General features: G+C 37.6%; 1 protein-coding gene across 21 annotated transcripts in view; it reads right to left on the reverse strand.

Annotated features, from left to right (window-relative positions):
* Positions 1-26,861, reverse strand: part of NRXN1 (neurexin 1) — a 728,334-nt gene that overhangs the window by 251,818 nt on the left and 449,655 nt on the right. The gene's annotated exons all lie outside the window — the stretch shown is intronic.

Raw genomic sequence — 26,861 nt, forward strand, 5'->3', positions numbered from 1 at the left:
TTAGACTGGATATTAGGAAATTTTACTTCACTGAAAGGGTTGTCAAGCATTGTAACAGGCTGCCCAGGGAAGTGGTTGAGTGGCCTGGAAGTATTTAAAACACGTTTGGATGAAGTGCTTAGGGACATGGTGTAGTGGTGGTCTTGGTAGTGTTAGGTTTATGGTTGGACTTGACGATCTTAAAGGTCTTTTCCAACCTATACAATTCTGTGATTCTGTGATTCTGTGAAAAGACACCCAGCACCTCACAGCATCAGACTCAAAGGGAAAGTGTTAAAGATCCAATTAAAAAAAAAGAAAAAAGAAAGTTTACTTGACAGGAAGGCATGGCTGAAAGGTCCACGAGCTACAAACCAGAGCAATTAAATTCAGTAGTGATGCTTCTCTCACTTAAAAGGAAATTGCAGGAACTACAGCCTCTTGAATGGCAGTTTTGCTGCTATGGTGTAAAGTTTTAAATGTGTTTCACAGTCAGCTTTTTAAAGATACTGCTATATGCATTAAAATCCACAAAATATATAACTCCAGTTTTCCCCCAGATCTGAGTATATATAAGGTCTCGCTTTACTGTAACTCCTCTCTGGCCTGAGAACGGGGAATAGTAAATCAGCTGCCTCAGATTATCTCGTCTTTATGAAGCCACTCGAGAGATATTTCTATGGTTTGGAATTCAGCCACTAATAAGGACAAAGTAAATGAGAACAGAATTTGCCTTCTCAAATCACACAGGGAATCAGTACCAAATTTTCGTACATCCTCAGACTGCCACCTTCACACTGTAGAAAAGCCCTTTAATGCAGGAAGCTGCCAGTGTGGAATTTCTTGGTAACTGGATTTAAGAATTATTATTCTGATGAGCAAAACCAATCCTGTGTGCTACTCTGGATGGATCTCCATTTATGACAGATGTGCAAGATGCAGTGTCAAAGAACCTGCAGCAATCGCACACTGAACCCAAGGACGTTTCTGCAACAAGGCAAACATATAAGCACAATCTGAAGTTTACTTCATGAGCTTTATTTCCCCCTTAGTTCCCCTTTCAAGCTTTCTCTGCAGAAAGAAGTAAAGGAAGAAGAAAACAAGAAAAGCTCTGGGAAGTCCCTTTTGTTGCAATGAACTACCACTGCACTTTACTACTCTTGTCCAGAGTATGAGCATATTAATTTTCCTGGAATAATTCATATTCCTTTAATTTAGGAATATGAAACATATTCCTAAAAACCACAGTGTTTAGCAGACAAGTTGGGAAAAAAAAAGTCTGCTTATGAACTCACCTGCATTTATTTTACACTAGAATAATTTCACTGACTAGATAGGCATGACAAAGGATTCATTTCAGAAGAAAATATCTTTTTAGTTCTTGTTTTGTTTTCTAAAGGCCTAATTCTGTATAATTGTTTATATCACTTCATTTTAAGGAATCCATCATAACAGCCTCTGAGTGCAGGTAATTAAATCCATATATCAATTTACTCTGACTACATTAGGAAAGGAAAACTACCCATCCCACCGCCTAACTCAGCAGTAGCAGAAAAGCACACTAACACCTTGAGTTGGAACGCAAAACTAAAAGCACATCTGTAAATTATCCTGTTAACACAGATCATTCTTCTTGTAACTCAGGCAAAGAGCATACAAAGCAAATATGTAACGCACAATGTAAACACATCACGTACATAATAACAATGAGACCTCACTGGCACAGAAAGCATTTAAAACGTGCCAAGAAAACTTAAAATGTTTCACTAGCCAGGCTATGTAAAGGAAACAAGAACTCACACAGAAATCTTCCTTGGGGATAAACGACCAGCTATGGCTAACGGTATTCAACTTCACCACAGCCCATCACTTTTCTCCTCATCATTAATCACTATGAAAAGAAAGGGCGGGGGGGAAAAGCCTTCACATTACCACATAAGTGAATAGAAAACTGAAGGAAACTGTTTTGATTTTACAGAGCTGCTGAACATGATCAAACAGCTGCACAGAGAGAACTGGAAAACCTGTGCATGCTCTGCTGAATTTTTTGGGAGTATTTTCTTCTTTACTTTAAAGAAGGTTAACTAGAATAAGACAAAAAAAAACAGATTCACATCTGTTATTCTCCATTTTCTATGTGTACTTACTTACATTTTTAATGGATGTCTGCTCATTTCAAACTGATGCATAAAAGCCAGATGTATAGTGGGCAGATATTTTACTTGGTTTGGTTGATATGTCTGCCTAATACTTTGTTGCAAACTGGGGACCATCTCAGATTTGTTAGAAACTTACTTTTTCTTTTCCTATAAATATATATTTTACACAAACAAGACTCCACATTCCTTGAGTTGTAAAATTCCTTGAGTGGTAAGGCTCTGAGCTGACCCAAGCCATCACAGTATTTTATGTTATCTTTGTCTCAAAGCAGAAAGACTGTACCTCTACATTCAAGTTAAGTAATTCATAAATCTTACAGAAAGCTTGCATGCATTTGTTTTTGTATTTATTGGCAAGAACCAATGCTGTCAAGGTTATCTGCACAGGACGTCTGAAAATCAAAGGAAAAGACAGCAACCCCTGTTATCCTTTTCCTAGAGGTGCCACACTCTATGTACAACACTTGTGAATGAAGTGATTTTGCTGCACCAAATTTACAAACTACATGTATATTGTAAGGTTACGCATTTGTATTATAAAAAACCCCTGGAAAACACACAGTTAATTTCAAAATGGCATCATTAATACATTATACTTAATTCATTTTCACTTAAATTTACAAAAAAGAATGTATAGGCAAGTGTATTTGTAGCTATCCTATTGCTCGTTATGTAAAACAATTGCTAGAACATCTAGAATGTTATTCTAAAAAACTTCTTCAGATGTTTTCACAACATATGCGACTTCTTTATGCACAAAAGTACTTTTCCCACTTTTGAAGGCAGGACCGATATTTTAACCAGAGACACCTACATTTAAGCATATTCACCATCTCAGAGATCAAAGCACCTAAAACTTACTGTTAGAATATTTAAACTGTTATACAGTTTACACATGCCAATTGCTAATAGATGAAATATAGAAATAATATATTGTATATTGACCAGGAAACATTGTGTTAGATTTAGTGTTAACTACTATACCACTACTAATAGTAGCCATTGCTACAGAAAAGTGAATGAAGAGTTGTCTTTCATTCCTATTTTGTATATGCAGTTTAGTTTAGTCAAGATAGAGAATGGTTTGATTATATTTAATTACAAATCCACTATACAAATAAAGTTGTTTATTCTAAATATTAACCTTGTTAAACAGCATGAGAAAAATAATAAATAAACCCACCAAAAAACCCAGAAGTGACAGAAATAATAAAAACATGTCATTAAAAACCTCAAACTATTGTACATTCAGGAAAATTAATTTATGTGGAGATGGCCTAAACATTTTTGAACAGCACCTGTTCAAAATGCAAAGGCGTATGAGTACCCTATTTTTATTAAATTACTTTATGCAATATTACTGTATCATATTTTTCATCAGCAAACTGTGCAACAGATTTAACAATATACGGCAACTCCACACTCACATCCAGTTTTACTCATGACTTAAGGGCCTACCAAACAAACCACCTACAAAGTCCAGCGGTTTTTTTCCTAAAGTATAGAGGAATAAACTGTTCTGCCTTCTAGAAAAAGCTAACACACCAAAACTACATAAACAGGGGCTTTCGGTGTCTCTGAATAAAACAAAATTAATACAAAAATTACAACATACTCCCTTCCTATTTATGGCAGACTTCCATTTGCATCCTTTTACTGGAAAACCCTCTTGGTGGGGGAGCAAGAGGGGCACTAACAGAACTGAACAGGATACAATAGATTGTGAGTAATACTATATGAAGAATTTTGCTGAAATATTTAAAAATATTTTAAAGTAGAAAGGTTATACTTCTTCCAAACTCTACAAGATTGCAGGCTGTTTCTATCCACAATCCATTGCATAAGATTCTTCTATGAAGGACTCAGCCACATCTTCTTCAAATATATTGGTCTGATAAGGTTTTCATGCAAGATAAAAGGGAGTTGGTTAGCTCCAAAACTGTAGTGAAGACTTTGCTGAACTTTTCAGAATTATGATGTACCCTACTTAGAACATGCAGAACATCCTGGAAAGAATGAGACTCCTCAATAACAGCTAATCTTATGCTGTGTGGAAAAATAGGGACAGTAGATTTCTGTTAATTGAGATCCCTGATCCTTGCACTTTGAAAGAATATAGGTGCTTACAGGCCATTCAGCGTGTAGGAGTAGGACCTCCAGCTTCCCAGGCATGCCCGTCTTGTCCCTGCTCCTCTAGAAATCATTCATCTCCTTCAATTGATTTCAGTTAAAAATGAAAAGTCTCCATTAAAACACAGTCTTTTAAAATCAATGCACATTACTCCTTGAAGGGAGGAAGAAATTGGCCCCAAATTCCCTTTTTAAAATGCTTTTTTTAACATATTGAAGGAATTTTCTCTTCTTTTGAGTGAACCTAACAACATTTTCTGATTACTCAGGTAACTTTCAGAGCAGTCACTACACAAAACCCTGTCTCCTGTCCACCTGCCTCACTCCCCAACCATCTCATACAAACTCACACACAACATCTCATTAAAATGTGGATCTACCTTAGAACCTGAGTGTATAATTAACATTGCCTAACGTCACCATTAATAACCATTAAGAGCAGAGTATGTTTATGCCTTTGAAAAAAGCTATTTACACTTTTGGACAAAATTATAAAGGGCATCAACAAGCCATTTTCAGAAGCAATGTAGGCACTTAGAAAGCCATAGGTATTAATACATTATACGTAAGGTGTGTCTACAGTGTCTTTTACTAGCAGCTAAAAATTCACACACCCTGTGGCATCCAGAAACCATGCCTAGCACAGGGTGAGGCTACTGAGTTGTGCTGATAAGCCATACGGCTTTTGATCAGTTCAGCAAGTGGGCACAGTTCACCTGGGTTTCCCATGTAGACATATCATCTGACTCTTCAGATTACTTCAGCGCTTTTGAAAACTTCACCCTATGCCAGAGTAGGTCAATGCAATGAACCAAGAAAGCAGCAAATGAAATAAGGCATATGAAGTATCCTTTTGAAACTGAGTGAATGAGTCTTAGCATCTCTTTGGCTCTAAGGTGGGCTATGGACTCAGCTCTGATGGGAAAAGATGCCAACAGTGCTCCCTAATGATCTGCCTGTTACGCAGCTGAAGGCACAGAGCTAAGAGGGAGGGTTTATACCTTCAGAAAAGAGAAGAAATGTAAAGGGGTATTCCTAAAGATAGGAGATGGAAACAAGAGGTGGAGTAAAACAGAAACAAAATGAAGCACAGAGAGAGAAGGGAAAAAAGTAAGGGCTGGTCAGTAGCAAACAAAAATGCAATAGGCATGAGGGAAAAAGTGTGTATTGGAAAGGGAAATACAAAAGTTGGAAGGTGAAAACAGAAAAAAAAAAGAAGAAAAAAGAAAGCAGTCTAGTTTTAAGAGCTACTGTACTGGGATTTCTGCAGACCATACAATAACTCCACAGAGTTGTCCTTTAGGACCTTGATCCAGAGAGTATTACTTTGACTCTAATGGGCTTTGGAGTAGGCAAGCACCCCAAAGTATAAATTTATTTATGTAGAACAAGTATCTTCTTGTATAATTCAGCACTGGCTAGCAACTGCAAAGTATCCTGTGCACACAGCTTAAATAGTTTCTTTTTTTGAACCTGCGCAGCAGTATACAAAAATGCTATTTGTCAAATTCTTGCTCTATTTTACTCATCCCCAACAAGAAAGCATGCATTGTTGGATCTCTCTCAGGCCATCTCTCTCAGCTTGCATTATCATAAACTCACTCGCTTTAAAGAACTCTCATCAGGAGTTACATCCAGCTGGTGAAACAGCCTCATGTTTCCCTAAGACACCCCAAACACACACCACAGATTAACCTGTTCTACAGCTGAATGCATCCATGCAACTAATGAGTGAAATATAATAGCTGAAAAACCATACTTACTGATAGTACGATCCCTAGCCAATATGCAGGGTATAAATATGCTTTAATATTCTTTTTATAAGCTGTGCCTCTGTTCTTACAGAATACATTAAATAGGCTGGTGTTTAAATTGAGTGCCTCGAGGGAGATGCATCTCCTGAAGCGTTTAGCTACCTACATTAAGAAACAAGAAGTCTCCCCAGTTTAGCAACAGGTTTTATAAATGTGTGAAAATTCTTTATGGATGTATTTGTTAACAACATGAGATCTTTTTCACACCTGTAAAAGGCATTTAATAATCCTTAGGGAGAGTTTTTCCAGTTTCAACAAGTGAGGTGGTGTATTTGCTTTAAGTTGAATTGTAAGCGACTCCACCAGATCTTGGCTCTCTTGCAAAAAAAGATATCTTCTTAATTAAGCTTACTTACAGTTATTATAAATCAATGAGGTGGCATGAAAAAATACTACTTAGTAGTTCAAAAAACTAATTGGATCCTGGATGTGGGCAGACTGATGCAGGGTATATACAACCAATCACTAGGGAAAAAATGTCTAGAGTAAACACTCAAAAATTAAAGCTTTTCTGTTGACTGAACATTCATTCCACATAACATAAGCTCTCCTTGTGGATAGCTTAAATCTTTCTTAAATGTAATGATTCTGATTTTTTGGTGCACTGTATTTGTCAAAAGATTATTACACAATTCAGAGAAAAAAAAAGTATATTCTTTGATTGTGTCCAAGATTGATTTGACCCTGACGCTACTACTTTGGGAAACCAATTTTCTTATTCACGTAGTCCTCTTTATGAAAACGGCTCATTTATAGATTCTTCTCCTTTTGTAAATGGAGGCAAGGTCAGCTACTCTTTAGCACGACAACATATTCCATTATGTCCATGCCTAAGACAGGAGGATTGAAAGAAAATTCTCTCTACAGAATACATTATACACCCCATTTCAATAGTGCATTATACATCAGTTTTTCAATATATTAAATGATCTACATGATATATTGGTCCATATTATGTATCATGTATTCATTCCCCTGAAGCAGTTTCATATTCTGTTCCACTGAATAATGTAATGCAACTGTCGGTTCTTCTCCTGCATCACTTTATTTCATACCATATTACTTCATTCTACATATGGTTCTTTATTATGGCAGAGTTCCAATACATGAATCACCATAACTTCGATGTTCTCTCAATATATATCGAGTGATAGGTCCCTTTCTTTCTGTAAAATTACCGGTGACAAAAATGAGCAAGACAAAATGTTACAGGGTTACTGAGTGCCCCTTCAATATACATTACCATAGCTGGCTTTTCACATGACTTATATTGTTCATCTTCACAGCATGCATAAAGTAAACAGGAGGTAAACTGTTGCATGTGAAATAAATGTTTTAAGAGGAACTGATTTCTGCAAGTATTCTTCAAAAGCAAGTATCATAGCTCAGTGTTTCCATATGTTAATAAGTAGAGAATAATCTATGAATAACTATTCCATGAATAACCAAGATCTCTATAGAATTATGAATCATGGAATATGAATTAAGTGAATGAATCTTTTTATAGTAATATGCCTCAGGGTATTGTAGAAAAGACCACCTTTCCTCAGACAGGAATAATTTCTTGAGCCACAGCTTTTTCTAGAGCCACTGTGAGCAAACTGGTGCTGAAAAATAGAATTCCTGGCAAGTATGGGCTGCAAAGGGTTGAAGAAAGGAGCAAAGGAACAAAATGTGGTAAACTGGAACAGAACTGGAAAAGAATACAGATGATGAGACATTTATTCATCCACCTAATTATGATAACCGATTTTTTGACTCAAAGTTTCCCCAATTCAGGTAACAAGGTGAGGAATATTTAGTGACTTATCACTGTAATTTTTTTTAGATTTGCAGATGGAAAGGTGGAGGAAAAGAGAATCTAAATATTTTTATATTCCTTTTCTTATCTTTATTGCCCAACTCCTTCCTGGTGAAAACAGTTTCAAAAAATCCTTGAGAAAGAGAAGGCTGGATGTAGGCCCTTCTAAACCCAAACTCCTCCGCAAATGCTGTATATGGGGTTTCAGCATAAAATGAAGCTTTCCAACTCTCAGTCTTCTAAGTCTGTATACTCTGCTCTCAGCAAGAGTAGAGATTAATTAATCTAGCAAGATTCCTCCATTTTGGCAAACCTCTTTTGGAGGAAATACTATTATTAGCTTTAGATTCTCTTAATTACAAGCTTAAGAGATGATCAAAGACAAAGGGCATTTCTCAGATCCTTCGGTCTTCTTAAAAATAACTAAGTCTTTGACTAACACACATTTAAAGGAAAATTATTAATTACATAGTCAAGACACTGTCAATCACAGGCTAATTCCCATTTCTACTGACATTTGTATGTGACAAAACCTACTGTACCAAAAAGCTAGGACCGGCTGGACTAGCAATTAATTAGCTGCACCAGCTTCGCTAAAATGGCTCATGCACTTAGCCTCCTAGTTCCTTAAAATAATTGTCTTATCAGGTTTGCAAACAAGAATTCTCTAGTAAAAACACTAACCAATACTCAATTGAAGTTACAGTTCTACAATAACTCACCAGACAGTATTTATGTAGGAAAAGAAAAAAATAACATATATAATTTATATTTATTTAGTTAGTGCATTTTGAACCAACAAGACTATTTCACAAACCCGCACATGTCCTTCCATGCATTCACTTAATTCACAGGTTTAAGAGAGCAAGCTTTAGGATATGTTTAGAAAAAAAAGCACATGAGTTTCTTCCTGTGTTTTATAAAGCAATACATGTTTATGTAATATATAAACTTGTTCATTTCAGATATTCGGTACATTTCATATAGTCTTATACGTAAAACAAGTGCTATTAAATGAGCAAAATGGTCTTAACATCATAGAGATCTTGAAAGAACCTGCATGTTCTGCAAGAACATGTATTTTAAATAAACTGTTCTCCAATGAACTGATGAAGATGCCCAAAAGAAGTAGCAAATACTTTCACTAGCAGTTACAGCAGAAGTTTTCTTCATGACACAAGTAGTCTCTAAGATGGAAGATTGCCTTCTGAAGGCTCCCCTCACTATTTAGCCATGACTAACACTATATCGCATTGTTGTGAGGTTGAGATGGGACATGGAGGGGTACGACAGAGATTCATAGCACAAAAATTCTACCTTTTTATACCCAGTGTAATGCCACATTTTTTTTCTTATTGCCGTCATGACAAGTGCTAAAAGGTACTAAACATTTTTATTATAAAATACAAATTCACATTTTCTCGTATTTTTATAGCACACAATCATATACTATTCTTTTTTCTTTTGAAAAATAGCTAGCCCATTTTTTACAATGCTAATTGGCCTTAAGCTTGAGGATATTATTGCTATCACCTACCATCTCACCTAAAAAGTAGGTTGGAAGAGTTGGGGAGGAAAAGGGAGTGAGAAAAGAGACCATTTCAATTAGTTGTGAAGCAAGGAAGATGAAGGTTTGAAGAATGAAACCTGCAGGTTCAGCAGGGCCACTCATTGGCTGATATTTGGGACCAAATGAGACACCTGAGAGGAAAAAGCAAGAACTTCTACTCTATGAAGAGAAGAGGTCAGGCTTCCTGCCAGAGCTGAAATACATGCTCTCCGGACTGATCACAAGAGCAACAATGGATCACATACAGTTAATCCCCTTTTTACTCTGTCATGCCAAGTCTGCAACCCTGAGTATTAAAAAATGATTAAAATACAGGAGTGTGGTACCTTTTAAAAGTAATAAATCACTTACTATAGGGAAATTTATTTTAGAAGTTGTACACACTATGCTCTGGTAGTCATACAGCTCCAGCTCTTGCTAAATGAGTATGTACCTTGATTGCAACCATCAAGTAGCAATTCAAGTTAGATTTCTATTACAAAAATTAACTTCACCTAAGAAGTACCACATTTCTGATTTCTGATGTTACATTGATACCTTAAGACAAGATCGTAACCACAGAGAGAAAAAAAATACAGAGAAATTCAGAGAAAACACAGGAACAAGGTCATGTGTTTTCTAAGATGCTGGGGGCAAATTTCCACCCGGCTGGGTGAAGCTGAGCGAGCAGTGGACCTGCCGTACTCCCAACAGGTCAAGTGGACCACACCGAGCCCATCTTGCACACTCAGGGGTACTTCTTTACCCTTGCAGTTATCTCACCTCTGATTCATATGGCCTGAATCCTTCTCCCAGCAACAGGAGGATGTAACAGCCTTTGATGAAACTATCACAGGTCCTAGGCTGAAGCAGCAGGGCATGTAGCAGTTTTTCAGCCAGCAGCCATGAGTGGATGGTACAGTCTTAACCACGTCTATTCATGTCCCTTTCAGGATTTACTACACCTGGATCTGGGTCATATCACTTACACCAAATGCTATGCCTTAGCATAAACTCAGTAGAAAGAATCATCTCTACAGCCTTAATATGTGCAGAAAACACCTGTGTTTGTGAAAAACAATGGTTCTCACCAGAGTACAGCAATATCTGCTACCATAAGGAAATCCATCAAAAATTATTATATAGTTTAGGACAAAGCAGCCTTTTATAGACCGTAAGAGTAACTGGAACACACATAACTTATTCCAATTAGCTGGAAGTCCTGACATAGCAGGTGGCAGCAGTGCATCCATTACTATAATGTGGAAAATATATGGTGCATGGCAACAGGCAGTTTTATTTGTCTTGATTATAGAACCTGAAAACAGTACTTTCTATCCTATCTGCTGTGGAAAAATCACTTTTTCTGACCCTAGCATGGAAACGAGCCTTAAACAATGTACACAGGCGACACTTTCATGTTTCTTCTGCTAAATGAATATCAGGACTATGACTCCTCTATGCAGAGAATTGTGTTAAATACCCATGACAACAGAATTTGATTGTGAATAGAAGTATAAAAAAGTCAAAAACAATTTTAGGTTATACAGGCACTTCAAAATCTCCCAAGCTAGAGGGGCAGAGGTGAAAAGATCCTTCTGACCACAGTACACAAGGCAACGGTAGCACGTGTACTAATAGCGCATAAGAAATTACAAATATTTGTCTCCCTTCCAGAAACAGTAATTATTTGTCATTATTGCTCTGTACCCGTGCTGTAATTACAGGTTTACCTCTAGACAATTCAGCCATAGGAGATCTGGATCTAAATTCTGCCTGATGTCTCAAACATGCCTCTGTATCAATGGGAATTTTATGAACAGAGCAGTTACTGCATCATTCCCACAGGTGCCTGAAACATGGGAGATCAAACATGACTAACCAGATTCATATTTTACTACATTCTGCAGCCTTCTCTTGTTAGACAAAAAAAAGCTTTTGACAATTGGAAATGAGAGATTCTTGCCATAGAGTTGAACAATACATTAAAATCTCTTAAGAAAAAATAGCCTGATGCTGTCACTGACCCTTCGGCTTAGCCATATTTTAAAGCAGCGGATGACAATGTTGCAAGTGCCTGACCTAAGAGCAATACATGTAAATCCCTTTTTAAATAACAATTACAGAATATTATTCCTTATCCATGAATTCACAAAATATTTTACTCAAGATTGTTACCAGCCCTACAGGAGGCAGAGAGGAATTCTTAATTTACAGATGAGGAGCCTGAGAATGACTGATAATAAAATTAACTTCCCAAAGGTGCCATAGGGAGTGCACTAGAGCACGGGGAGATCTCTTCTCCCACTCCTGTGTTTAACACCAGTCATGCCGGTCAAATACTCTGTGAATACACTCATGCAATTACTTGGGACTTACAGACAGCTAAAATCACAGCTTTACACACAAAGGCAGCTTTTGAGCTAAGTTGACAGATTCTAAACATAGGTAAATAAAGACTAATTGTTAAGGATACGTGGGATCAGAACCTGGCTCATTAAACATTTCATTGGAATAGCTACATCAGTTACCTTTTTTTTTTCTTTCAACATTCAAGAGGTAGAATGCATAGTAACAGCATTGTCTTAATGCTTGCAATGTCTTATTAAAAGGAAAATGTACACACACACACAAAAATATATAGACACGTGTGTGTGGGCATGACTGAATACTATTCTGCTTCAAAGGACCAAAATTTTGAATCTAGTACAGGTTGCCAAAAATGATAGTTGAAGACAGCTGAAGGTTTACCACACAACCAGGCAACTCTCTTGGCAAGGGGCTGATCTCATTGGTGAAGAAACTGGTGTGTCTGGTATGTCCAGACAATCCTGTGGATAAAGAATTCCAGCCTCTCTGCTTTCCTTTAGGGGTCCCCAGTCAGCACATTTACCACACCTGAAAAAGACTGATTTGGCCCTTATGTAGGAGGTTTTTAGAAAAACATATTTACATAGGAGGTGAAGCATTACTTTCTTTGCTCAATAAAGAATTTTTGGTAAAAGAAAAAAAAAATCAATTTATAACTGTTTTCCATTTAAAGTAATTTTCCCTGATAGGAACTGGGTAAATGACCAAAAATTGTAAATATAATCATTTTGTTTCACATGCATGAACATGCGACAGCTAAATGCCAACTGGTATCATCATCATGCCTACCAAGTTAAAACAGTGTTTTGTTATTCTTACTAACCATTTGTGGGGGAAATTTTAATTCTGAAAGCAGAAGTGGTCTGTCAAAAATATTCTGTTATAAGAAATCTTAAAAAAAAAAAAAGGAAATGTTCTTGTGTATTGTTAATTTAAAGAAAAAAAAGAAAGACAATGCTGCAGAAGATAAGAAAAATTATGCATAAGTAGAGGTCCATGCAAACTTTCAGCAAGGCTTCTAGCCTGTTGTTTTCATTTATATTTAAGAAACAAAGATATTTTAATTAAATTAGCATTTATATAGAGAGTTCTCAATTTAATGGAACATTTAAGAAATACCCAGTGTATAAAATGGCATCTTTTAAATTGCTAAAATACCTGGATAAGATTTCGGGATGTGTACCTTTCACTTCATGGATAATTCATTTGGCTATCTTGGCAACAGTGTTTACCATATAAAATTTTTATTCACTAAAGACTGTATTGCTATGTGTGATTCACAAGAACATAAAATAAGCAACAGTTTAGTTGCAGTGAAGGCTCTTTGTCTACTTTCTTAAATTAAACAGGACTGTCCATGCCTTGTGTGACATTAGCTTCCCACCACAGCTCCCAGCTGGGGATGCTGGTCAAGCTGAAACCAGAGCATTCACTCACTGACATACCAGTAATCTTCTCCTAGTTTCAGATTTTGAGACAATGAAGAGCATAATTTATCCAATAGTTCAATCACTCCTTTGATTAGATAACTCACAGATATTTGAAGGGACCTGCATCTTCAACAGATCTGCCAGCACAAATGCTATAAAAAGCAATTTAGAGATCAAGCTAAATTGGCAATCTTCCTGGAAGTTATGTCCATTAAACACTGCAAAATACAGCTTCCAACCATCTCTATTAGGAGAGGATCTGACCTAGATGTTCCTGGCACCTAATACTAGACCACAGTTGACAGCACCCCTCTGTATCTACTGGTATAGACACTCCTCATAGCTAGGCCTAATGAAAAAAGCCTGGTGGCCTGAAAGCCATGGCTGACAGCAGCATGAGTTAGGTGAGAACCTGGTTCACTTAACCAGGTTATACACAATATGTAGAAACCTCATACAACGTTGAAGTTAACCCATACATCATTTTCTTATTTTCAGAGTATCTGGGTAATCATGTGAGAGAGAGTTTCTTGTGCATATTATCTCCCAAGGAGGAGGCCAGAGATTTTTCCTCTGTATGGTGTTTAATGTTACAATATATGATTAAGGGCATTCAGCTTACATGAGTTTGCCTGTAGCTCTGAGTCCCATTCTCTTCTTTTTTGTTTATAAGAGCTTGTTACTGTTGGTTGATGACTTTACTTTCATATAATGCATAGGACCTAGATTTTTAGAAGTTGGAGATCCAGGTTAGATGGACAGTACCTGCATTTATATACTGTATTCACTTCCATTGTTTTACTCTTGTAATAAATACTACATAGCAGATAAATCATTTTCACTTCATTAATGAACTATCCATAGGACTATATTAGTGAATCTGCAACAGTTTCTGTATATTCAAATTAGAACTAAAAAAAGTTTACTGACTGAAATACAACACTTTGAATCAGCAATACCTAGTGCCAGTGATGACACTACCTAAAGACCCAAGTCTGAAATGCAAAGGAAAAGCAGGGAACTGGGGAGTCCTCTCCTTCCAAATCTGCTACAAATTTGGTTTCCATTTCCTAGAAAACTACTAATAAGGTGTGAACTTACTGAGAAATTGTAATTGGTTTTACCCTTACCAGAATTTAATACACTCAAGAAGATAATTAAAATAGCAAGACTGCAAGGTAAACGTTCTACAGGGTCTTTGGCTGACTGACTGCAAAAGAAAACACAGAGACAATGCGACGGTGATTTAGAATTAAGATAGAATGGCTGAACATGGCAATACATCCTGACTTCTTTAGAAGGGTTATCTATAAACATTAGATGTACACTGGTAAATTTTAAGTACTGTACCTTCACTGTGCATATTTAACTCCTTGACAATTATGCAATATAGCCCAGAACGTTTGGATTGATGTCTCTGCTGAAACTGAAGACAAGAAACATTTTATATATTGCTAAGTGACTGTCCAAGAATATTTAATGGGTTCCGATGAAGACGTAACAAAGGTATATCTAAGATAATGGAAGAAGCTATCCTCCAGCTGTGTTTATTAGGAAATACATCACTATTAAATCTTAATACATTCTATAAGAAAATAAGCAAAAGAGGTATAACTGTAGGAAGAAGAATAGCCTAATTATAAGGAGATCTAAGAATACCTTTATTTCAAAATTGGATTAGATGTATGACAGAATGTGCCACGTAGCAAAAAAGGTCTGTGCCATTAATCAAGGAATCTAAAATTTGATAAAATGTGTGTGTGTGCAGAAGGATCATTTCATAAACACATTTAAGTGAATATGATGTAATAAATTGAGCCTATGGACATGTGCTGAATAAATATTTATGATAGCAGTAAAATGTGCCAGTGGTATTTATTATTTCAGAGTTTTCTCCATGACAGGTAATGATTTTTTTCCCTTCTAATTATGATTCAGTGCTACATCTTTATTTTTAGTTTTTCTACTGTATATATGCACGGAATATATACTGTATGAAAAAAATAACATTTTTTAAATGTCATAACAAAATCAAAAACTTCATGCCACACTGTAAATCTGGAGTCCAAGGGAACATGTTTCCACATCAGAGAATACAAATTGACATAGTACCTCAAAAAGCTACTAAAATATCTCATTAACATTAACTTTCTATTAGATAAGAGTAATGCTCCCTGATTTCTCATCTCTTTCTGCTATCAGTGAAGAAAATTATAAAGATGCTAAAGAAACAAAAGGACACTGATTCAAATTTTATGCCTAATAAACCTTGCTCTGAGGGACTAAGCAGACTTCACTGATGCAGAGATTTTGTAGTGGACAAATTCCACACAGACCACTTTTATGCATATTGTTAGTGTGCACTCATCCATTGGACTCACAGTAAAATCTGGACTTTCAGGGACAATCTTCAACCTCATCCTCTGGCAAATCTTATTCGCAGCCCCTCCTCTCTACAGAGAGCCCTCATGCCAATGCAATATGAAAGAAGATTTCAGTACATGAGGAACAGCTTATTAATTTTACACAGCTCTTGAGCTATTTTGAAACCTACCCTGGAGAGTACTGTCAGCAGCAGAGACTGATTATTTCCTCAGCTTTCTTGTCTTTTTCTATTCAATCCATCTGCTTAGCACAATGGGCTCACAACCTGACTGAAATTTCTAGACACCACCATAATACAAACAAATAATATTAAAAATTATAACATCCGCTAAGATAAGAAATAAAAGACACACGACATGATGTATTACTCAAAAAACCCCCATGAAATTATGAAAGAAAGTTAATGGTGACCTTCCCTCTGTGACTGTTGACTCTTCACATCTATTGGCATTACACATGGTAAATCACACAGACTCGCTGCAAACTAAAAAGCCTTGTCCCAGTCATTCTCACAAATAATGGCCTGTGAAATCATTCTGATGAACTGCTAATTACCCTAACAGTCCTAAAGTAACATATGAAAGCAACTAATCCTTTCAAACAAAGCTAGATGTGTCTTCACTGAACGAATTCCTCACCCCATTCACATTCACTTATGGAATACGGAGAAAATACCTCGCCTACTGATGCCAACATTCAAACATCCAGAGCAATTACATGGAGAGGGCACATTTAAATGGCAAACAGTATCTGTAAAACAAAATGACATGATGTGAAGCCACCAGTTCAAATCTAGACTCAATGCATTATGACTGCCCTTCTCCCTTAATAGACATCAGATACCATGAGCAACTGGAATTACAAGACAAGCAGAGAACAATATTTAAGGGAACTGCCCCCCATATGGGTCCAAAAATGTAAGCACTGACGGGAGTTTGGAAAGATTTGACTTATACCAAAAGACAGGCAAGTCTTATCTATGAAGGCATGAGAGTGCTAAGCTTAGTGTACTGGCATACACAAAGATCAGTATTTTATGTCTTTTCCACATCTAAAATAATTACAATAGCTCTATAAAAATCAAACCAAATAACTGAGAAAGTATTGCCTGTAAAAAAAAAAAATCACAAATTTTCACGGGGGAATATATTTCTTTATTTCTGTTTTTCTTTTTCTTAAACAAAGGTATGCTCTGCCTGCTCGACCTATTTTCCTTTCCTTCTTCCCCTCCCCCATTTCTTTGCATCACCTCTTTTCATTTTTTCACAAATCAGTTCTATTAATCCCACAGTATGGCCTACACACCAAAGGAAGGAAGAATGGTATTTGTTCAGTAACTAGTACATTGTTTTAATGGTCCTGGCTCTTAATATTAGCACAATACAATAGGATGAAACAGCAATACAGAACTCATAGAGTCTTTGTTTAATTCCTTTTCCCATTTCAGGCTGCTGTGTGACTTACGGTTAGATGCTTGTCACATTTAGATAGGTAAAGCTGTGTACTCCTGAAATAAACTGGATGGCTATTCATTAACAAGCACAAGCAAAGGCTGAAACAGAATAATCCTTAACCTCCACTGCGCTTAGTTTTTTGTTTGACACACAACTGTGGGAAAAGCACTACCCAATGAATTGCTTATGGAGGGATGACTGAGGCATGGCATACGCTAAACCAGCATGGAATCTGCTTTAAGCTATGCCAATTGACAACAGAGTGTTACACACTCTGGCCGTGCCCCAGATACGTCTCTCATATCACGGGCAAGTGCACAAGAGACACAGAGGGAATTTTCAGATGGCCAATCTGACCACTGCGTGATTTCTTTGAATCATTCAAGAGGGAACACAAATGAGAAGCTGATTTACCATGCCTCAGCTCCTCTCTGTGAAACGGGAATAACCATTCCAGACAAGCCTATTGCCAAGATATGCTGTAGTGCCGGAGATACCCGTGCTTATGCAGGACAAGGGTTAATGTATATATGCCACTTTTCGACATGACAGTTAGAAATGGGGGGGTGTGGGGGGTGTGGGGTGTTAGCTGTTGAACTGATTTACCCTAAGTATCATTTAGCAATAATGATTGCTCCTTCCCCCCCCCCCCCGATTTTCCTCGATTCCAAACTATACTTTGGCAATTAATTGACCCCTACAGAAGACAAAAGTACCACCACACACTATATGCATATGCAAATTTACTCCTAGATTACATGTAATTCTTTTTTTAGTTTTTCTTCCAATTCAAACAATTACATTTGGAAAAAGGAAAAAAGAGGAGAGCAATTCCCAAATAGCCAGCAGAGATCAAGTTAATGACTTGAAACAAACAGAAAATATTTGCAAAATCCTGACATATTTATTTACTCACACCACACTTGCTACGATCAGCTTAGGATGAGCCTTTCTCATGTCTCCAGCAGTGACCTTGTACTAAAACAGTGACATTTGTCCCTAGCTCAAGTGCCAGCAAAAGCCATATGAGATACACAGATTGCACTGAAACCCACCTTCCCAAAGTCTAAGGCATAAGACCCCTGACAGGCAAATTTTATCCTACAAGTACAACAAATAGATAGAAGCTGAGGAGTCTTCAGTTGAGTCACTTGCAATTTATATCAGCGTTAACAACTGCCATATCTAAAGTAACTGCCTCTATAGATATCTAGCAGATGTATCACATTTTTCCCCATTTAATTATTTATCTTTGCTGACCTCAGGCTCTTTGAAAGTAAGCTTCTGCACACTTACGTACAAATTGCATTTTCATTTAGATAATCATACAACTCATGAAATCACTGCCAGCTACAGACTGAAATTCAAGTGTCTGAGTTAGATATTTACAGGCCACTATTATTCTTAAGAGACCAACAACCCCTCTTTATCTGCATGCTTAACTACAGTTTTGCAATGTCTTGCACCGTAAGATATTCAAACATCTCACTTTAAGATGTTTGTTTTTGCTGTTGTTGCTGCAAAATAATGTTGTTACTATTCTTTCTTCACCAACTTCTCCCTCTAAATGCCATACAGTGGATTTTACTATATTCATGTCAGACAACAGCTAAAGCTGTCAAATTGTGCTGAGTGGTGAAAAGCAAACTTCATGAGCTAATGTGAGAAGATTTCTACAAAAGTTAAAAATTACCATTACAAAAAATGTTCTGGCTTCAATCTTAGTGAATGACTGGTTTTCTGTTAGAAGTCAGCACAGCCGAAATTAGCATTTGGCCTATGTACCCTCATATATAACACATTCTAGCCAACAGTTTCTAACAAAACCATGTTGCATGTTTCTTAACCACAGTACTTGAAAAATTAACACCCTCTAATTGATAGGGCATGAAGTGAGCAGTCATACTCCTGCAACTTCAGTAAAATTTCCAAGTTACAAAAAATGGCTTGGAAAAACTTCCAAGCAATAAAATAATGGTAGACTTCTCCTCCACCTTTCCTTGCTGATATAATGTTTTATTTAACCTCAGTTGATATACTATATATAATTATATAATAGATTATTCAGGAAGATGGACATTCCCAGCATTTCTATTTTTTTTAGAATAATCAGCAGCAGTATTTGAGAGCTGCTCTGAATACCAAGGTTGGGGTGCATGCCCCAGGTGGATTTAAACCCACAGCAAGGCAAAGCACAAACACAAACCAGCCCGAGAAGAGCATGGGTGGAAGGATGGGGCTTGGACAGGAGCCACAGCATGTTCTGACCAACTGGGACAACAGGATTTTAGGATGCATCCATTTAGACAAAGCCAAAGGGTCTAGTCTCACATCTGTTGTTTTGTCACAACTCCTAAACCCCTCTCTGTGGGCACTGAATATCCAAACCCAAGACAACAGCATGATTCAATTCATGCTCATATGTTTTCCATAAATATGGCAATTCATTATTTTTGCTGAAAGATTCCTCATAATTCTTGTCGTGAAATAAAGTGAACACATCCACTAACTGCATCAAACCTATTTTAAAAATATATGTGCTTGCATTATTATTTGCAATAATTCATTCACAGCTTAAAAAGCATTATTTTTGTGGAGGAGGACCACATCAGAAGTGCAGCATGCCTGAGGGACATGATATCTGACAGAGGCACAACAGATCAGGTCATGCAGTGGAAATTTTGTGCTTGACCTCAGTAAGAGCAAATCAGGCCCAGGCCAATGATCAGAAACAGTGTCATCTTTAGCCCTCAATTCCTTCACATCTCCTTATCTCCACTGGTCAGTGAGGAGGAGCCAAGCCCACGGCCATTTATCCCCATGTCCTTTCCACCTACTTCCCAGGGCTCTAGAGCTGTTGTCACTGAGAAAGTCAACCAACTCCAGTGATTCAGCAATGCAAACATGGATTAAGACTACATCTGACTCCTCTTCAAGGTAGAGAAAGTTTCTCAGAGTTTTTTGAAGTTTCTCCAAGTCTAGTCATTCTCTGCTCTTTTTTATTTTACAATTGCAGATGAACTGAATTAATGAAGTAAATTAGAGAAGCCCTAACTCAGTTGCAGATATGTAGGGATAAAAGAATATATTTGGAAAGCAGTCAACTTGCTTTAGAAGCATGTTGGCGTTTCTTTGCAGATACAGCTGCAGTAAGAGAGAGCTAAAGAAAGAGTTAACACTTCTGTCATTTCTGAGTAGGTGTCTGAGCGCATCCCCCACTAAGGTCCCAGAACAGCAGAATGATCTGAGCAAATCGTTTATTGCTGAGCCCTCCGTCTCTCCATGCTTGAGCAGCAAGCTCTTCAGGAAACACCTATCTATGTATTTAAAAGGAAGACTCATCATTGTGCTGTTTACAGTTCAAATACGTGGGGAAAAAAAAAAAAAGACGATGCACATTCCTCACCCCTGCCGGTAAACCCTGCCTCAGCTTCAACCTTGTCTTGCCTTCTGAGATTTGGGATCACAGATACCACGCATCTATTGTATGTACATGTTTTTATTATCAACCAAGCCCCAGAAATGGTAAAGCTTTTTGACTCTTATCCTAACTACAGTGCATGAGCCAGTCACACCCTTAATCTGGGCTATTTTGATGGATTTAGTCAGTTTAGTGCTTACAGAAATTCAGAACCAATTGCTACAGTTTTCTATGGTGATTCACTAATCATGGGCCAGAGATGGTGACTGGTCCTAAGCATGGCATCCTCCCCACCACCTTTCCCCAGCTCTGTGGACCAACATCCAGCAGCACTACTTCTTCTCCCCTCCTCCTTTCCCACCTTGTTTTCACTGGCTTATTTTTTCTGCCAACTAAAGGGGAAGGGAATAATTAATTACATTCTTCTGACCAGTTACATCTGTGGTTAATGAATATTGTCACTGAACATTTTTTAACATTTTCAACTCTTAGACAATTGCTCTCTTTTTCAACTTAACACTATGGACCATTTTCTCATTACGAGGAAACATCTGTGATATGTATGTGTGTGAATGCGCATGCTTGTGCACAAATGTATATAAAGTTATGAGAAAGAGGGGGGAAAATTACTTCCAGACATCCATGTTGCTATTCGGAAAGAAAAAAATGTCTAAATGATGGTAAGTACATGGCGTCTCTTCTTTATGTTTGTTACTTTTAACTTTATAGAACAGCATCTTTATTTATAATATACTTTCTTTCATCAAATCAGACTGTTCCATTCTACTTATAATCACAGCTACATTCACAAGTCAACTTATTATCACAGCAAGATCTATCAGCTCTGCCTACGCTGTATTTACAAACTAGAAAGGAAGTTGTTAGCTTAGAAAAATTTGCTACAGATACTGTGGCAGACCTAAGGACATCAAACTTAATAACACAGAGATAAATTAACTGATACTGGGGAAAGACAAGAAAGAGGTCGGTAATGTCATCTTGATTACTCAGAAAGGTTAAGAACTATTGCAAGCTTTGACCAAGGAGAAGACAAAAGAAGAACTTCAGTGAACTACACTATGAGATCTGTTGAAAATCAAGCATATCATCCTATGGTTAACCATGGTAATGGCCATCTGTGTGAGAAAGCTGAGAAAATATTAGGACTGTGGAATTGGTTGTGCTTACTCACACCGGGCATAGCAGTTGTACATCAGAGTTTTGTCTACAGAGTACTCCTCTGGACTAAAATGAAGAGACAGAAAGAAATTTCCCTTAAAGCCAAGTCAACTTCTTGCTATCAGAAAAAATCCATCTTTGAAAATTAGAAACAGCAGGAAGTACACTGCATTGAATGCTAAATTAATTTCTGCTGATAACTTATTTCAAACAGTATTTGATTAAAAGACAATAAAACATGCTTTAAATCTAGAAAAACATGGTTACCACAGGCCGAGGCAAAAGTGGTATTGCTGATAAGTGACAATGGAGCATTGTTATTTATTTAGCTCTTGTAAAGGCACCCCAGTCAATCAATAGCTGTGCATGTACTAAGGCAGTAGGGCTTGTATAAAGATGCTTATCAGAAATCCATGAGCAACATTCCACTTTTGATTATAGTGCTCCAGACTGTCCGCAATACTGTTGAAGACTGTATGCCTCTTTGACAAGCCATATTGACAGAAATAATAATATAGAAACCACACTTCCTAATATGCATATCTAAATGCACAGCCAATTAAGCACTATGCTGACTGAAATTGCTTTGTTATTCATTTTATTCCAACTGATGTTAATACTTTGGCAGCTGATGGGCATAATAACTGATGGAGCATACTGGAAATTTTGAAAGGGGATATAAAATGTATATAATTTAAAGATGTGCAGAAAGCTGCTATGCTTTACAGTCTTAAAACATGAAACTATCTCAGTTATGTGCAAGAAGTACTCAGAACTGGAGAACTAGTAAGTATTTGAAAATCCATGAATGAAAAGGAGATATAAAACAAGAAGATTGTGATATACAGACAGGTTTGAAAAAACATTTAAAAAGATCTGTCTCTAAAAAAAAGGCAATTATAACATGAAGATGAGACTTTTTCACTTCTACCTCTAATATCACATTGCGTAACAATGCTTGAACATCTGGAAACATTTACATTCAAAGTTTTAATCAAAATAGAACCCTTTTCTGCAACATAATAAGCACATTCTAACCAAAAAATGCCATTTCATATACCATAGCCCCTAAAAATATTTGTTTTATTATCCTTATATGCAGAAATAGCAATTCCAGTATATTAAAAAAAAGTAAAAGTCCATAAATTATTTTTATCTACACTAATAAGTCTTTCCTTGCAGTTTTCTTACACAGATAAAGTGCTATCTAGATGCACATCTTTCAAAGTTGTTTTGGTCATATTTTTCACAATGGTGGTATAAATGATTTTACTGCACTCTTGCAATTCTGGTCCTGCTATTCTTACTTAGCAAAAGCTCCTGTGGAGTTCAGTGGGCATCTTCACTGCCTGATCCAGCCCGCAGTCTGGCACTCCAGTAACAGTGAGCTGGTGATTCTGCTACAGAAGTCTCTCTAAATGGACATAAGGTGGATGAATCCAGTACACGTGAACTTCAGCAACAATGGTGAAGCAGGGACTGCAAAGAAGCTGGCCTAGCTCAGAAGTGGGAGATCAGTATGTGTGTCCCTGTTGCCACGTCGCACGCTGGGTAGAAAAGACTGGGGTAGGGAACGTGCTGCGGTAACACTCCATCCCTGTGCTCAACCTCAGCTCTCACCTCCAAAACATGTCAACTTTTCTTCCCCAAAGCCCTCATTTTCCACAAACTCTTCTTCCTGCTCAGGAACTTTGCTGTTGAAGCACTTTTTCATCCCCTCTCTGCTCAACAGCTTAAATCCCTCTACTTTTCTACCATAATGGTCCCTAGCACTTCCCCACCCCAAACTACCACTTTCTTAATAACTGCCCCTAGTACCGTATTCCCGCTATTTCAAACTGCCTCTGCTCCTCCTAAACCATTGGTCTGTATCTTGGTCATAAGTCTCATCAAGTCAAACCCTTTCTGGCACCATGCTAACCCAGATTCTTAAATGCACAACCCCTACACATATTGCTTGGCTCTTTCTGTTCTGCCTGTGAGCACGTCGATCCTATTCTCTCCCCATTTTTGCCTTTTCTTTCCAAGCACATGCACATACCAACATGCAGATTTATTAGTCACCTCCTGGCGCCTACTCTGGCAGATTTAAAAAACCCAGAATCAACTTATATTTATCAGAAAACAGCCTGAACAAGATCCTGAGAGCACAGGAAGAAGAAATAGCCGGAAGAAATGGACACACTATACTTGTCATTTGGTAATTGAATGAGGAGTTGGGGGGCAATAAAAGGCCCAGCCCAGAAGAGACCAAAGAGGTGTTTGCAGGAAGGAAGGGGCAAATGAGGATGATGACAGCGATCCATACAGCTACACTTTTAACTTTTTACTTATTCAACATGTAATTTTAACTTCACACATGATCCATCGTGTTCCTGGATTCTTAAAGAAACTGACTTTCTTCCTTTAACGTTACTGAGAAAGTTGCAATCTCTTTCCTTTTATGTGGGCTTTGCCATGGACAGTCTATGTTTTTCTAATCTAGAGGCACTGCAGTATGAGCTCCTCTGTCTACTCCAAAAAAAGATTGCATGGTAGATACAGCTATAACAAAAGCAATAGCCTTCTTCTTAAATGGTGCAAGGAGGTATGAACATAAATCATCAAATAACCCACATGCTGCAGAGACCACTGGCAAGCGCTGAGCAGCCTAGGACTTACATTTGTGAACATTAGCCTCTCTCTTACTTCTTTGTACTTCTCTTTACATTGCTGATGTCATGATCCAGAGAATTATTTTCTTATTCCTTCCTGTGGTTAAACTTCCGATTCTTTCAGCCATCTTTCACCTTCCCGAGTTTAATGACAGTCAGAAAGCTAAGTCAAAAAATCATGTAGTCAAGCTTGAAAGATGTTTAATTTTTACTTTTAGTATATTAAAAAACTGTGTGCTGAATGACTTTTTGTATAATAGGGTGAGCTAATTACGTGGTTGGAATTCTGTTTATGTCTCTGTGAGGCACAATACTGTCCACTAAAACGACATGAGATCATACTACTAGGCAAAATCCCAGCAAAATTACCTGACGAGAGTGTTAGCAGCAAGATTGTGGTTTGGTTTTTCAAAAGAAGTGGAAAAACTCCAACCATGCTGGGCTTTTGGCTTTGCTTGTACTATTAGCTGGAATTGGGTTGGCTCAAGGAAAACCGAAAGAATGAAAAAATCAAGGCATTTGCTGAGAGGATGGAGGTGGCAGGGCTCGCTGGTGCCAGGAGGTAGAGGAGGAGGGTGTGGATGTCTGAGGACTGTGGTGACATTTATTGAATGCCTAGGCAAAATGATCATTTCTCCTTCGTTTGACACTTCTGATTCACAATATTAGAGAGCAATGCTTTCATCGGGGATCGACTAATTGACCTACCCTAAAAGCTCTTTTCGACTTTTAACAGGTATGATGCTATGATAAGCTGACAAAGTAACAAAAAAGCAGGTATGAGGTCACCATAAAGACTGCAACATTTACATACAATCATATTAGACTAGAACGGAATAACTGCAAAACTGAATGGAGCTAATGCTGAAGGATACAAGCCTGAGAATCAAATTCTCACTCTCACCTGGCTAAGCCAGCAGGGGCTGGGGACACTGGAGAAAGGCACTCTGACGCCGGGGTAAGGAATAAGCACCCCCACCACCACCACCCCAGTTCCCTCTGACTGATGCTTAGAAATGCAGCGATGGGCTCCACTGGAGCTTTGTCCAACCCTGCTCAGCCAGAAAGAGAAATGCTTCTGTCAGGCTTATAGAAGCAAATGGGAACACCTCTCTGAAGAATTAATAATGAAAGGAAGTAGATGTTTTAAAACAGTGTCAGATAGTAGAATTTCTGATAGACACAGAAAAGCAAAGACATTTAGAGTTATCAAGTAAACGCTCTGAAATGCCTTCTTAAGACATGCAACAACCTTCATTTTGTAAAATCAGCTACTTAACTTCTGGAGAGGCTCCTGGGCTTCCCTATGAAGTCCTTAAGTGGCAGCTCCACCACTTCATCTTTCATTTTCTTTAACAAGACTCGTTTCTCCTGAGAAAGCTGCCTTTTTACACCATCACCCTTTGATTGGGTCCAAGGTAATGTTTTTAAAAATTGGCAAAAGGCGTGATTTTAAAATGCATTCTAAGGAATTGTAGCTGGCACCTCTACAATCACGTTTCTTTTCCCCTCATTCTTTTAGCCTTCCCTCAAATTAATAGCAAGCCCCTAAATTATATTCCCGTATGGCCAGAAATCGAAAGAATAATAAGCATATACACATATGTGCATACACATACATCTTTAATTTTCCCCTTTAAGCACATACGGTACAGAACATGCAGCATTCTGAATCTTGCACTGCCTCAGTGCACTACAGAGAGTGGTGGCCTGAATTTCTCAGTCTCTTTTTTTTTTAATTAGACCAGGCATCTAACTTTTTTTTAAAAATTAACAAAATGCTTAAGAAAAGCCCTTTCTGTGCACTTTGCCTGTTCTAGCAGTTGAGTACTAAAGGGTATTTAGCACACAGTGGGAATTTTCAGGTAAACAATACTATCATATCCACTAACACTAGCATTGTTAATCATTGAAAACAACCCAATAAATCCTAACTACCTCGTGCCTGCAACTGGGTCATCTTGCACAGAGATGCAAAGGTTTTTTACTTTGCAAAGCTTGTAAATGATACCGCATGATCGTGCAAATGAAGCAAGGCAAGATGAGAAAATGAAGAAGAATAAAGCTGTATAATCTAATCAGAAGCCAACAAGGGTTTTTCTTTATCTTTTTTCCCTCCCTCGGAGACAAAGGGAGGCTTTAAATCCTTAAAACACAGCCTGGTGTTTCGCTTTCTTTCACAGCTTTTAGTAACGCTGAACATATGCATATCTATTTTGCGTGTGCGTATGTACAGGTTCGCGTAAGTATGCATGCAAAAAGAAAGAGAAAAACTGTAACAGGGCTGTTTAAAGGGCACTGAAGCAGCTTCCTGTCACTTCAGAAACTAAGTACCGGGGCACTGTAATTCTTAAGCAAAATGTATTTGCACCTGAAAATAATGTTATCTCCGTCCCTTTCCTGGCCGCTACAGTGGGCATTATTTCCCCTTCTCAGTGTCTGAACGCTTACTTCTTCCCCGATCCCCCGTGTAAGTAGCTGACCTTTGCTTTAGTTCATCGACTTTCGACCGAGGTAATGAATTGGAAGGAGCACG

Source organism: Ciconia boyciana, chromosome 3 (genome assembly GCF_034638445.1).
Source record: "Ciconia boyciana chromosome 3, ASM3463844v1, whole genome shotgun sequence".
NCBI lineage: Eukaryota > Metazoa > Chordata > Aves > Ciconiiformes > Ciconiidae > Ciconia > Ciconia boyciana.